Below are 13298 nucleotides of genomic sequence, written 5' to 3' on the forward strand. Positions count from 1 at the left end.
AGGAGAAGATTTCTTTTAAATTCCTACGAATCAGAAACAAGAATTGCCTCTGGCAGTCATGTTTGTTGACCAATCACCACGAAATGAGGGAGTTTTGTATAGGACCATCCATAGACAATATGTGCCAAGTTTGGTCCAAGTGGTTTCAGTGGAGAAGTGGAAAATGTAAAAAGTTTATGACGGACGCCAAGTGAAAGCAATAGCTCACATGGCCTGTGATCAGGTTAGCTTATAAGGAATAAGAGGAAAGAAAGATACATACACTATTTATTTTTTAGAAACAAATTTACAAGTGAACACACAAACACATATAGGAAATGAATATGAAATATATCAATATACAAGAATATATAAACCTGAGAATGGACAACATGCTTTTTCAACAAAATGAAAAAAAAAACCATAACATGAGCACATGGTCAATCAAACTTACAGATATAATGAGACTGTCTTACAATGTACAGTTGATAGGTAAGTTTAAAAGAAAGCTGCAACAGAAATTGAGGAAGGTGGAGGGTTCAGGCTGTGGAATGACAAATTTAAAGAACTATTTCTTGATTGTAAGACAATTCTGTTCTTTAGTGTCAGTACTCAAAGTAATACTAGGACCCCCCCCCCCCCTTCCCCAACGTTAAAATACAAGGTCAGTACTGAAAGTAGTACAAAGGAACTACAATCCCCACGTTAAAATTATAGTGTCAGCACTGAAAGTAGTAACTAGGGACCACCACAGCCACGTTGAAATACAGTGTCAGTATTGACAGTAGTACCTAGGACCCCCCCCCCCCCCCCCCAACATTAAAATACAATTTCATTTCTGAAAGCAGTACCTAGGAATCACCATCCTCACGTTAAAATTCAGTGTTAGTACTGAAAGTAGTATTTAAGATCCCCATACCAACGTTAAAAATCACCCAAAATCTCATCAACTAGAAATAAGTACCTCCTCTATAAACATGGATCTAAAATTATGCAAAAGGTTTAAACGTTTAAGAAAAAAACATGAGGACATGTTAAGTTCTTAATAATAAAAAAGCTTTTGATCATTTCCTGGAAAATTATTTATACAGGCAGGGACAATATATACTATGTATATATTTATACTATGTATATATTTTCCCTGATACAGGTCATTCACAACACAATACGAAACAAATAAATACATTTAAATGAAAAATCTTTGCAAAAAGTAATTATTTTAGCAAGGAAATATGAACATTACTCTCGGATATTACTCGAAAAAAAAATATGTTAAAATACTCATTTGCCACTGAGACAAAATTACAAACAACCCACACGCTTACATTGTGAAGAACTATGCAATAACCATCAGTACAAAATATATATATTCATATAATCATTCGGCATTTTAGTAAATTGTCCAAATGTAGTTGGCAGAGGTACAACAATAAAAGTAGTTTGTTGTTGCACGCTTAGGTATGGACATTATCCGTTCACATTAGTTGAGGTATCGAAAGGCATTTAAAAAGTGCACTTTAAGTTAGAATTATTGTCTGGTGTATGTACTGTTTGATCCTGATGAACAGAAGGCGTGTGTATTGTCAACAGCATCGGTAATATGATTAATACGAAATTCCTTGAATCTTTAAATACTTGACATTTAAATATGAACTATGCACTTTAAGTGTTTGTAGTTGGAATAATCCGGGAAAAACTAATCCACTTGACGGTTAAACTAAAAAAAAATAGGATCTTTGACTATTAATAATGTAGGAATTTGTTTTTGAACTTGTTTTTTTTTCAATTCGGTCAAACGACAGTTAATCAAAAACAGGACTTCCATTTTTGTTAAATATTCGGTAGCCACTGTCATATCTTTATCACATATATCGGATCCTGATACATCTAGAACGCGCAGATTTGAACCGGTTTTTACTAATCTTATAAATTCATTTCCACTTAAGACAAATTGTTCTACATTTAGACGTTTAATGCCACTACAATTGGCAACAATTTGAAAAAGCCCGTCAGTAGTTAAACCAGTGACGTCTTCGAGATAAGTATGTCCAATATACATTTCTTCAAGGAAAGATAAACTGCATATTGTGTTAACAGACTTGTCGTTGATATTTGGACAATCGTTAATCCAGAAACAACGAAGGTTATGCGTGTTTTTTTAGAATATCACACAATGCTTTGTCGTTTATGTTTGTGTGTGCAACATTTAACACTCGCAAAGAGACGAATTTGTCAAGAACAAGATTTTCTGTGAATTCTCCAGTTATTTGTGAGCAACGGAATAAGCTTAGAGTTTCTAATTGGTTTGCATACATTAAAATATTACTTAGGTCACTGTCAGTAAATGTTATTGAATCATTCACCACAAACCTTTTTAACAAAGAACCTTCAAATACACAACTAAAGTCTCCGTAATATTTAAACAAGAATGTGTCCTCAGTACACGAATGCCCCACTCGCACTATCATTTTCTATGTTCAGTGGACCGTGAAATTGGGGTAAAATCTCTAATTTGGCATTAAAATTAGAAAGATCATATCATAGGGAACATGTGTACCAAGTTTGAAGTCGATTGGACTTCAACTTCATCAAAAACTACCTCGACCAAAAACTTTAACCTGAAGCGGGACAGACGGACGGACGAACGAACAGACGGACGGACGAACAGACAGACAGACGGACGGACGCACAGACCAGAAAACATAATGCCCCTCTACTATCGTAGGTGGGGCATAAAAAAAAGATAGAGCACAGATCATGAACGGAAATTGACGAGTTCCATAACTCACATTTATGCACTATTTATTAATACTAGAAAGACCTTTAAATGAGAATATAATCAGCGGTTCTTATTTCATAATTCTCTGTCGCTTAAACTGATTATAGCACGTGGATTATAGACGACAATCTTATCATGCTGTACAATTGTGACCAATGGAAACAACGGGATTTAACTGTTTTGATTCTGTAGTCAATGAAGAAATTTCTACAATAAATAAGTGACAATGATTTATATATCTTGTTATCCAGATCTATTTTAAAACAATAAGGCGTGGTCTGTACATGATATCAAATGACCTGTATAATCATTTGACCTATCTGTAAGCAATGCACAATATAAAAATAATAATAACAAAATGTATGACAAATTAACACCTGTATTTTGAAAAACGTTTTTGTTAACAACAAAAATCAACATTATAAGGGGGATACGATTTTTTAAAACAAATTCAAAGAAATTCCAAAAAAATTATGATGATATTTTTTTCTAAAATGGGCATCATATATAGAGAATGAAGCCATTCACAATTTTTCTTAATAATTTTTCTTGGTAACAGTAACTTTACAAAATTTGGCTTAAGTTCGAACTTATTAATTATGGGTATAAGAAGACCAGCTTTACGATCTCTTCACCTTTCTACAGTATCATCACTCTGCAAATTACTTAAAAAATAACCTAGAGTGAAACGACGATTACATGCGGATACATCAATATCCAATTCTACACTAGGTTTACTACCAAAAAGCTTTACATAACCATTTACACTATTCAACAAAAATAAACTCCTGGTAGTTGTTAAATTGATTTTGGACTGGGGCGTGATGGTAATCGAAATTGATCCACCATCTTGTCCAAAGTTCAATCTAATGATGAGCTTCTCCATTATTGAATACACTTGAAGTCCTTCTTTCTCTTTACCCTCAGATTATATCGCATTTTAAGATTTTGTTTAATCTTACCCGCCCCAAAAAGAGAAAAAAGGACACCAGTTATCCAAATAAAACAGAAGGCAATGCACAATTAAAAAAAGTAATTTCTCGTAATAATAACAAAATGTATGACAAATTAACCTGTATATTGTAAACATTTGTGTTAACAACAAAAACCAACATTATAAGGGGGATAAGATTTTTATTAACAAACTCAAAGAAAATCCAAAAAAATGATGATGATATTTTTTTTAATCTAAAATATATCAAAAGCCAGTAAAACACAAGTTAGGCCAGAGTTTTTTAATTACTTGTTTAATAAGATTTTTTGCAAATTTTTAGGGTCGAGGGACGCAATACAAATAAAAATTAAAGTGATATTTCAGTGGAGTCGAGACCCTAAATGAAAATAACAGTTGTGATGCTCAACCAATTTGTTTTTTCCAAATTTGTGATAATTCATTCTTCAATCGAAATTATATAATATGACGTTTAAAGGATTTTTGTTATCATTTTGTGGTGCGAATATAATATATATGTATTTATACCTTCAAATACCCTTATAGTAAACTTATATTCAAGATATGATACAATACATTAATTTGTCAGAGAGAACAGTTTTCCAGTCAGAAGAAAAAATAAAAATAAATTCAATTTGCTCACTTCCATTTTTTTATTTGAGTTTGGAAAAATTCGGGATGCTCACCTCGTTAAACAGGAATTAAAAATTGGCCTTAACATCTTTGATTAAACATAATGAAATCAGTCAACCTGACCTACCATTCATTGATGCATTTGCCCTTACACTTCTTGGTAGGTGACGGAAAGGACTATTGGGAATGCAACCATAATGAGGTGTTGGATATGTACAATCATACAATTGGTTTTATCGTTCTTTGCGATATTGTGTACATTGAAAACAAATACAGTTTGGCAAGGTGTAAACTAAATAATGGTCATGACATGTTTTGAGTTCATGCAATAATCTAAACAAGAGGCTCTCATGAGCCTGTATCGCTCACCTTCTGAAGGCAGGCCTAAAAATTAGTCTTTTTATTCTGGTAGCCACTTGGCTACCAAATGTAAACAAATTGGTTTCAATTGGTATGGTAGTTTCAGAAGAGAAGACATTTGAATGCATTTCTCCATAGGGTCCAATGTTAAACTATGTTCACTGCTGGCGGCCATTTTTGATCGAGTGTGGGACTGTCAGATACAATTTTTAAAGGGGACCATCAAAGGACTATTTTGATCAAGTTTCGTTCCAACTGGTAGTAGTTTCAGAAGAGAAAATCTTTGAATGCATTTCCCCATAGGGTTCAATGTTAAACTATTTTCCCCGCTGGCAGCCATCTTGGATGGGGTGCGGACGTGTCAGATATAACTTTTCATGAAAACAATCCAAGGACCAATCACCAACTTTGGTTCTAATTGCACAATAGTTTCAAAAGAGAAGATCTTTGAATGCATTTCCCCTTGGGATCCAATGTTAAACTTTGTTCCCCGCTGGTGGGGATCTTGGATTAGGTGCAGACATGTTGGCTATACTTCTTAAAGGGGACCACCTAAGGACTATTGTGACCAAGTTTAGTTTCAAATGGCCAGGCCGTTTCAAGGGAAAAGATCTTTGAATACGTTTACAAGAAAAATTTGATAAAAAAAAGGGCAATAACTCCAAGACAGGTAAACTTAAAACAGTCTCCGGGACAAGTTTGCAATTCCGCTGAGTGCAAAAGTTGTCACCTTAATTTTTGGAGTTAAGTCAAAACAAAGTTGATAACTTGGTTGGTATTGGTTCCCTGATATTTGTCCTAAAATTTTTTTGATCTAGCACCACTGTTGAAAAAGTTATGCCCCTTTTTTCAACAATTTCCTCAGAGGAAAAGTACTTTTCCTCAAGGGAAATCAAATTTCCCTGAAGGAAAAAGATTTTTCCTCAAGGGAAATTGTTTTTTCCTCAAGGGAAAAAGATTTCCCTTAGGGAATTTGCTGCATAATTATTTCCTTTGAGGAAATTCTATTTCCTTTGAGGAAATTCTATTTCCTTTGAGGAAATTCTATTTCCTTAGAGGAAATTCTTTTTCCTTTGAGGAAATTTGCAGCTTCAAATTTTCCTTGGAGGAAATACTTTTTCCTGTGAGGAAATTTGTAGCTTCAAATTTTCCTTGGAGGAAATACTTTTTCCTGTGAGGAAATTTTTGACAAACACTTTTCCTTGGAGGAAAATTCAAGACAACAAATTTCCTCTAAGGAAATCATTGATCTTCAAATTTCCTCTAGGGAAATTTTTGAACATCAAATTTCCCTTAAGGAAATGTTTTTCCTCTATGGAAATTTCATAACAGTACAAACAGTATTAATATATTTTCTCCTAGACTGAATTATTGATACAAAAGATAATTAAAACTTTAATACTGTAATACAAATTTTCATGGTGAGTATTAAACATACAAAAACAAAAGGCTGACTGTATAGCATGTTTAAGACAATACAATAATAAGCAAAATGCTATGAATATCATACCATTTATGATGTTATTAATATTGTGCTCATATTTGCATATTAAATAAAATAAACACTTTTCATGTCAAATTAACTTGTCTTCTGTTTCAGCTTCTGTGTATTCGACCCCCTACATAACAGTTCAGTGCATAAATAATTCAATCCACAAGACATCTTCCTTCAATTGGTTGAATAAATTTTGGCAACGTATGTTCTTCAAACATCTTCTTTGTATATTTGATATGATGGAGCCATGTACATGAATTGATAAAGCAGGTGTTTATTTCGACAACAAACATGACAAAGATACTATTTTTTTTCTTAATTTCTCCATAATCCATCAGTTAATATGAATGTAGGTTGTTACATTTTACACAATTGTGTTCTTTGATAGTACTCCATTTTGTTTATAGCAATTTTGTAGGATTTTTTCTATTTCTTTTTCCAGAAAAACACACAGTTGAGTTCATTTCACATTAATAATCCAATTAGCACATTATGTAGAAAAGTATTAACAATTAAGTTTCCTCTTCAGTATAGACCTGCAGGACCTGTTGATGATCATAAAAACCAAGATATCTGACCTATAAATACACAAAATAAAAAAAAAATGTTATAAATGGAGAAAAAAAACAGCAATATAAATAAGCTTATTTTATCATGTTTTAATGAACATTTTGAGAAACTTTCATTTGATATTCTTACTTGTCATGCTTATGAGTTCTCTTATTTCAGTGCTTTGTGTCCAAGATTTAATATTCTTTGTTTAGTGCCTTGCAGTGATATTTAAAGTTGAGCCACTTGCAATAGTTGTTATAGAATGTTCATATGTTGTGTTAATATTTGAACCACTGTCCTATATTATGGTCAGGTTGAGTGCTCACAGACATGAGGTCTAAATTAATATATTGTTTGTTTCCCTAATCCCTATTCTGACAAGCCAGGTGTGGGTAGGTAGGTAGGTAAATAATTTTATTTTTCCAAAAGCCTGAATTTATCGGATGATCCGGCAAGCCCGAAAATCAGAAATGAATAAAATAATATTTGGCTTAGTTTTGACAATAAAATTTTATGAGTAGGGCCATTTTTGCAGGGTCGGTCAGGATTGGAGAAACAAACAATATTTTATATTAGGCATGATTTTTTTTTATTAATTGTTATTGACTTTGAACATGTTGAACTAAATTGGATTGTTTAAATCTTTATATGTTGAGATCTTTAATGGATGACCTATAAAGGAAGTGTTTTCTCATTATTGAAGGCAGGCCCATGATTGGCCTTTAATTTCTTGCATCCGCTTCATTGAACTCTGGTGGATAAGTCACTCATTTACCATACCACATTTTCTTATTTTTACATGAGTCATCATTCAAAGGCAATTTCTTTTATTACTGTAATTCAGAAATTATCGAAACTTTTTAGTAATGCTAATAATGTGACTGGGTGAGTATCGCAAAAATAAGAAATCATATTTTGATAACAGAAACATATATATATATATATATATCATGTAACTATATAGATCTTTATGCAGATTTTTTTTGTAATCACAATAAGTTGTCCCTTCCCTGAAAAATCTGAATTTACAGTATATAGAAGTGGTCTTACCATTTAGGCCTTGTTGTATTCTGTTTATCTTGTTTTGCGCTCATTTCTATTGTAACTGTTTATATTTTTCATCATTTTTCTATATTTCTTGTCCTATAAAACATAAAAAGGGTAAAAACTATTATAAAACATCAGTTTGTGTTTTTCTTTATATTCAGTTATATTTAAAAAGAATGGAATATTTGTGCTATTTCATTTCACAAACTTTTTGCCAGTCATGACTTTCAAAGACTTTCACCCTGGTCAATAGTTTAAAAAACAAACATTCCCATACTTTTTCTTTGTGTTCGTACTAATTTTTCATTTGACAACAAAGACATGATTCAACTATTCTTCTAAAATTTGTTTCGCTTGACTATGTTAAACTCTGAAATATTGTTAACAGTATAATCTGTATGTGTCTCACTTGTCAAAATTTCAAATTAATATATAAATCAGATAAAAATGCTATGCATGGCTCAGCTTGATACAAACGTACAGGTTGAACCCAGAACAGTTGGGGCAAGTATGGACACAACATTCAAGCTCAATACAACTCTGAATTTTAAATTTGCATTGTGATTCAATAGTTGATGCAGCATAGGTTTCTGACACAGAATGAATGCGGTCCAAGTACTTAAAAATTTTAAATTGACAATTAACCTCTAAAATGGTCCAATATTCAAAATCTCAATACATGGTTAGATGCAGCATATCAACATGATCAAAGAACCCCAATAATTCATTTTTTGGTGAAATCAAATAAAGTTAAATTTTGGACCTTTTAGAACTCAATGTGGACCAATTTGATAATGGGTCAAAATATCAAAAATCTTAATGAATGGTTAGATTCAGCATATCAAAGAGCCCCATATAATCAATTTTTGTTGAAATCAAACAAAGTAAAATTTTGGACCCCGATTTGGATCAACTTGAATTTGGGCCCATAATAAAAAAATCTAAGTAAATATTCAGATTCAGCATATTGATCTGAACACCAAGGATTTAAATATTGTTAAAATCAAAATAAGTTTAATTTTGGACCCTTTGGACCTTAAGGTAGACCAATTTAAACAGGACCAAAAAACTAGGAATCTAAATACACAGTTAGATTTGGCATATCAAAGAACTCCAATAATTCAATTTTCTATAAAATCAAACAAAGTTTAATATTGGCCCCTATTGGCCCCTAATTCATGTAATTCCTAAACTCTGAACAAAACTCTGGTCACAAACCTTGTGTTTGAATTTCATAGATTTCTATTACTTGTACTAAAGTTATTAAGCGAAAACTAAATGTCCTGGGACAACGACGACTACATGATAAAATTGAGAATGGAAAAAGGGAATGTGTCAAAGAGACAACAACCTGACCATAGATTTGAGGGTTGGAATCCTTTTCTTTTACCGAGCAATGCATTTGAATGGGAGATATAGTTGGAACCCCTCTTTGCTCTTGGTTGGGACCCCCCTTTTAAAATGGCTGGATCCGCCCCTGAGAAGCATTATAGAAAAATCTATAAGCTTTAACTCAAAATAAGGATAATTTTATTTTTAAAGGGCAGGCACAGATCCAGAGGGGGGTTCAAGGGATTGGAACCCCCCTTTTTTTGGATAATCAATGCATTTGAATAGGGACATGTAATTGGACCCCCCCCCTTTCCCCTTTTGTCCTGGGTTAGAATCCCACCCCACCCCTTTTTAAAATGACTGGATCCGCCCCTTAAGGGTCTATAATTAAGTTTGACAACATCAGACGACATACTACTTTATCAAAAAAAAAATGCCACATTTCATCCAATTTAATTTCATCCCTTACTTGCTACATGTATTTCATCCATAATATTTAAAGAAATAAATTTGGGAGGAGTATGATTTTAATTCATTTGTAATTTGCAAGTTATTAACTATCCAAACTAGAGACCTAATAGAGTAGATATACTTGACTAATTTAAATCAAACTTGGGGTGACTGGGAACAAAGATTTAAGGGAATAGATGACAATTTACCTACAATGACCTAGTTTCATAGCAATAGCATACATTAATAAAGACTACATGGTCATTCTTATGTTTAAACGTGGTTTAAACTTTGGGTGTTCATTTTTGAATGTTTAACATGTTTAAAGCTAACAATTTCAACTACATACATGTATCAAGATTTGTTCCTACATTATTTAAATATTGAAAAAAATAGCTTTTTAAATTTGGATCTATATATAATTGTGAATGTCACATGGATGTATTTTAATGTAAAGCATCTGAAAAATCATTAGCCGTCTCATATTTATTTCAGTTCTTCAAAAGGCAAATTTATATGAGCTTATGCTGAAAATAGAGATTTCTTATTAAGGAGAAATCCCTGCCCCCCTTTTTGTGTGAAAAATTTTGTTGATTAGGGACTGTGCAATATTTATCTGAGGGTGGGGCCGGTGTACAGCAAATATTAAAAAAAAAAAAACTGTATGCCCCGCCAATATTTATTATAAAAAAAGTTCTTGCCCCGCTTCAATTAATGAAAAAAAAAGTCCTTGCCCCGCTGGAAAAAAAATGAAACACATATATGGAAACATGATATTTTTTAACTAAAATGCACAACATTCAATAATACATGTATATCAGAGTTGATATTTCAACTCAAATGCATTTAATTCAATATTATAAAGATTTTATTTTTGAAGGAAGTCAACTTAGGAGCGCTGTGATTGAATGTAAGGGTACAATATATTTTTTTTGTATTTATCTATGAATAATTGCAGTGTGTATATTTACAAAATAAATTTGATAACCTATTGAAATATTTTCTAGACAATTATTTGAAAAGACTTCCAAAATTTCATAAATTTGGTGTAAAATGATAGTGGGCATCAGACTTCAGTTATTTTATACTATTTTGAAGCTTTTTATAAGTACATTTGATTTTTATCACAAAGAATAAAAATTATTCACTGAGAACAATACTGTGTTGAGAAAAGTGCTGATTCATCATAATAAGTCAAATTGATGGGTACTGATATAAAACTTTATTCTGGGAGTTCAATATTAACTATATTGTATAAAATGCACCAAACTATAGTTCTTTTGTATTTCTTTTCACCTTTCGCAATAAATAGTTCAATTGGAAACACCAGAATTCAAGACGCGACAAATTTTTCAGCGTTAAAATTGTCCATCTAAGAAAAAAAGAGGCCCACTTGAGGCCAAATTTAGATAGAATTTATATTCTCCTGTGTAAAGAATTTGTTCACATTCTTGGCAATTCATGCAGAAAATATTTCAATAGTGCTTGATTTTGTAGTTTATATCTTTAATTATATCAGGCATACATAATTTTTCATTTTCTACTGTTTGCAAGGACTTTTGTTGGAAATTAATACTCCCAAGGGACATAATTCAGCTTTTTCATAGATTAAGTTGTAATTCTTTTAATGTTTAAGAATTTAATTTTGTCATGTTAAAGATTTATTTAAAATACAATTGAAGTTGTTTTATGTTTAAGCATTTATTACCATATGTTATGTCATATGTTTAATTTTCAAAACATTGTTTATAGTTTTCCAGAATTTTGATCAGAATTTCATTTTTTTTTATAAATGATTATTAAAAGCATAAACACACAAAAATATATTGAAGCACTGTATTAGGTTATTTTGTTTTAGATTCAATTGTTCTTTTTCTATCAAGTTACTTTTTTCCACAGAAATTCAAGACGCGACAAAATGTTTTTAACTGAGATATTTGCCTTCTTTGCTGTGTAATTCCCTAATGTATCACTTGGGTATTTCTCTAGCTATTAAAATTGGAAATGTTCTGGTTAAGTTTGTACTGTTTATGGAGTAAGGCAATATTTAATCATACTAGAAGCATTTTCAGCGTTAAAATTGTCCATCTAAGAAAAAAAGAGGCCCACTTGAGGCCAAATTTAGATAGAATTTATATTCTCCTGTGTAAAGAATTTGTTCACATTCTTGGCAATTCATGCAGAAAATATTTCAATAGTGCTTGATTTTGTAGTTTATATCTTTAATTATATCAGGCATACATAATTTTTCATTTTCTACTGTTTGCAAGGACTTTTGTTGGAAATTAATACTCCCAAGGGACATAATTCAGCTTTTTCATAGATTAAGTTGTAATTCTTTTAATGTTTAAGAATTTAATTTTGTCATGTTAAAGATTTATTTAAAATACAATTGAAGTTGTTTTATGTTTAAGCATTTATTACCATATGTTATGTCATATGTTTAATTTTCAAAACATTGTTTATAGTTTTCCAGAATTTTGATCAGAATTTCATTTTTTTTTTATAAATGATTATTAAAAGCATAAACACACAAAAATATATTGAAGCACTGTATTAGGTTATTTTGTTTTAGATTCAATTGTTCTTTTTCTATCAAGTTACTTTTTTCCACAGAAATCACAAATAGTTTTAATCTGTTATAGTCTACTCTGATTTAATTTTTTTATGCACACACGAAGGGTTTTTAAAAAAGTGTGCGCCCCGCCAAAGGTTTGTTACAAAAAACTTTGCGCCCTGCTCATTAATTGCATGAAAAAAGTATGTGCCCCGTCCATGTTTGCACCGGTCCCACCCTCAGATATATATGTGGTGGTGTTTAACGACCTTGACTGGCCTTTCAGCCCTCGCACGGTCGGCACCCTCAGATAAATATTGCACAGTCCCTTATATAGGGAATCACAGAAACATGACTGAGGCAAGCATCCCCCATCTGAACCCCCCCCCCCCCCCCCCCCCATGAATATGTTTTTTTTAGCTTGTGTATGTGTAAGTCAGTAAGCCATTTGATTTGTAGGCCGGGTGAAAAATGTGATTAATCTTGCTTTGTAAACTTGTACTATAAATAAAAATTACCAATCCATTAAAAAATCCGTGAGCACAATCTCATCCAGTGAAATAGATTGTAGTCTGTTTTCGAAGTTATGTAGTCCAGATAATTATGACGCATTGCAAGGCATTTTTTCTAAGGAGAAGTGTAGAATGGGGGAATGGAACCAATAAATTGATCGGATCCGAAATGTTCTTCCCAGTAAAGGAGCACCTATTATTTTGTAGGTAATTATTATTAGTGTCGGTGGTCTCACAAGTAAATCAGAGTGAATATTGCATGCACATTAAAATTAGCAGAGAAGAGACAATTATAAACTTGTGTATTATTCATTTTCTCGCAGTTATTTCAGCTATATAGACATAGGAATATATATATATCCGAAAACAGGTGTTCGGTTCTAGTACTATAGTGGCTATAGTATATGACTTTTAAATAACAATTATCAATTATATCTGTATTCTGTGGCGGGTCGAAGGGGATGGAATCCGGGGTTGGCCTCCCCTAGCATTTTGTGAGCAATCATTGCATAAATGATAATCTCGGGAATCCTCTCAAGTTCCTATATACAAGGTGATAGGACGTTCCGTTGGAATAGGTTACATGTGCATCAGGAAAAGTTGTAAGGCATAGCGTGAAAAGGTAACCTATTCCAACGGAACCGAACGTC

The 13298-nt window shown here is 32.1% G+C and overlaps 1 protein-coding gene across 1 annotated transcript in view; it reads right to left on the reverse strand.

Annotated features, from left to right (window-relative positions):
• Nucleotides 1-254: 254 nt before the first annotated feature.
• Nucleotides 255-13298, reverse strand: part of LOC139502713 (uncharacterized) — a 51847-nt gene continuing 38803 nt past the window's right edge. The window contains exon 4 of the transcript XR_011658917.1: nucleotides 255-3436. The gene's annotated coding sequence lies outside the window, so the exon portion shown is untranslated. The remainder of the gene's footprint in view (nucleotides 3437-13298) is intronic.

This window comes from Mytilus edulis, chromosome 14 (assembly GCF_963676685.1).
Source record: "Mytilus edulis chromosome 14, xbMytEdul2.2, whole genome shotgun sequence".
Lineage (NCBI taxonomy): Eukaryota > Metazoa > Mollusca > Bivalvia > Mytilida > Mytilidae > Mytilus > Mytilus edulis.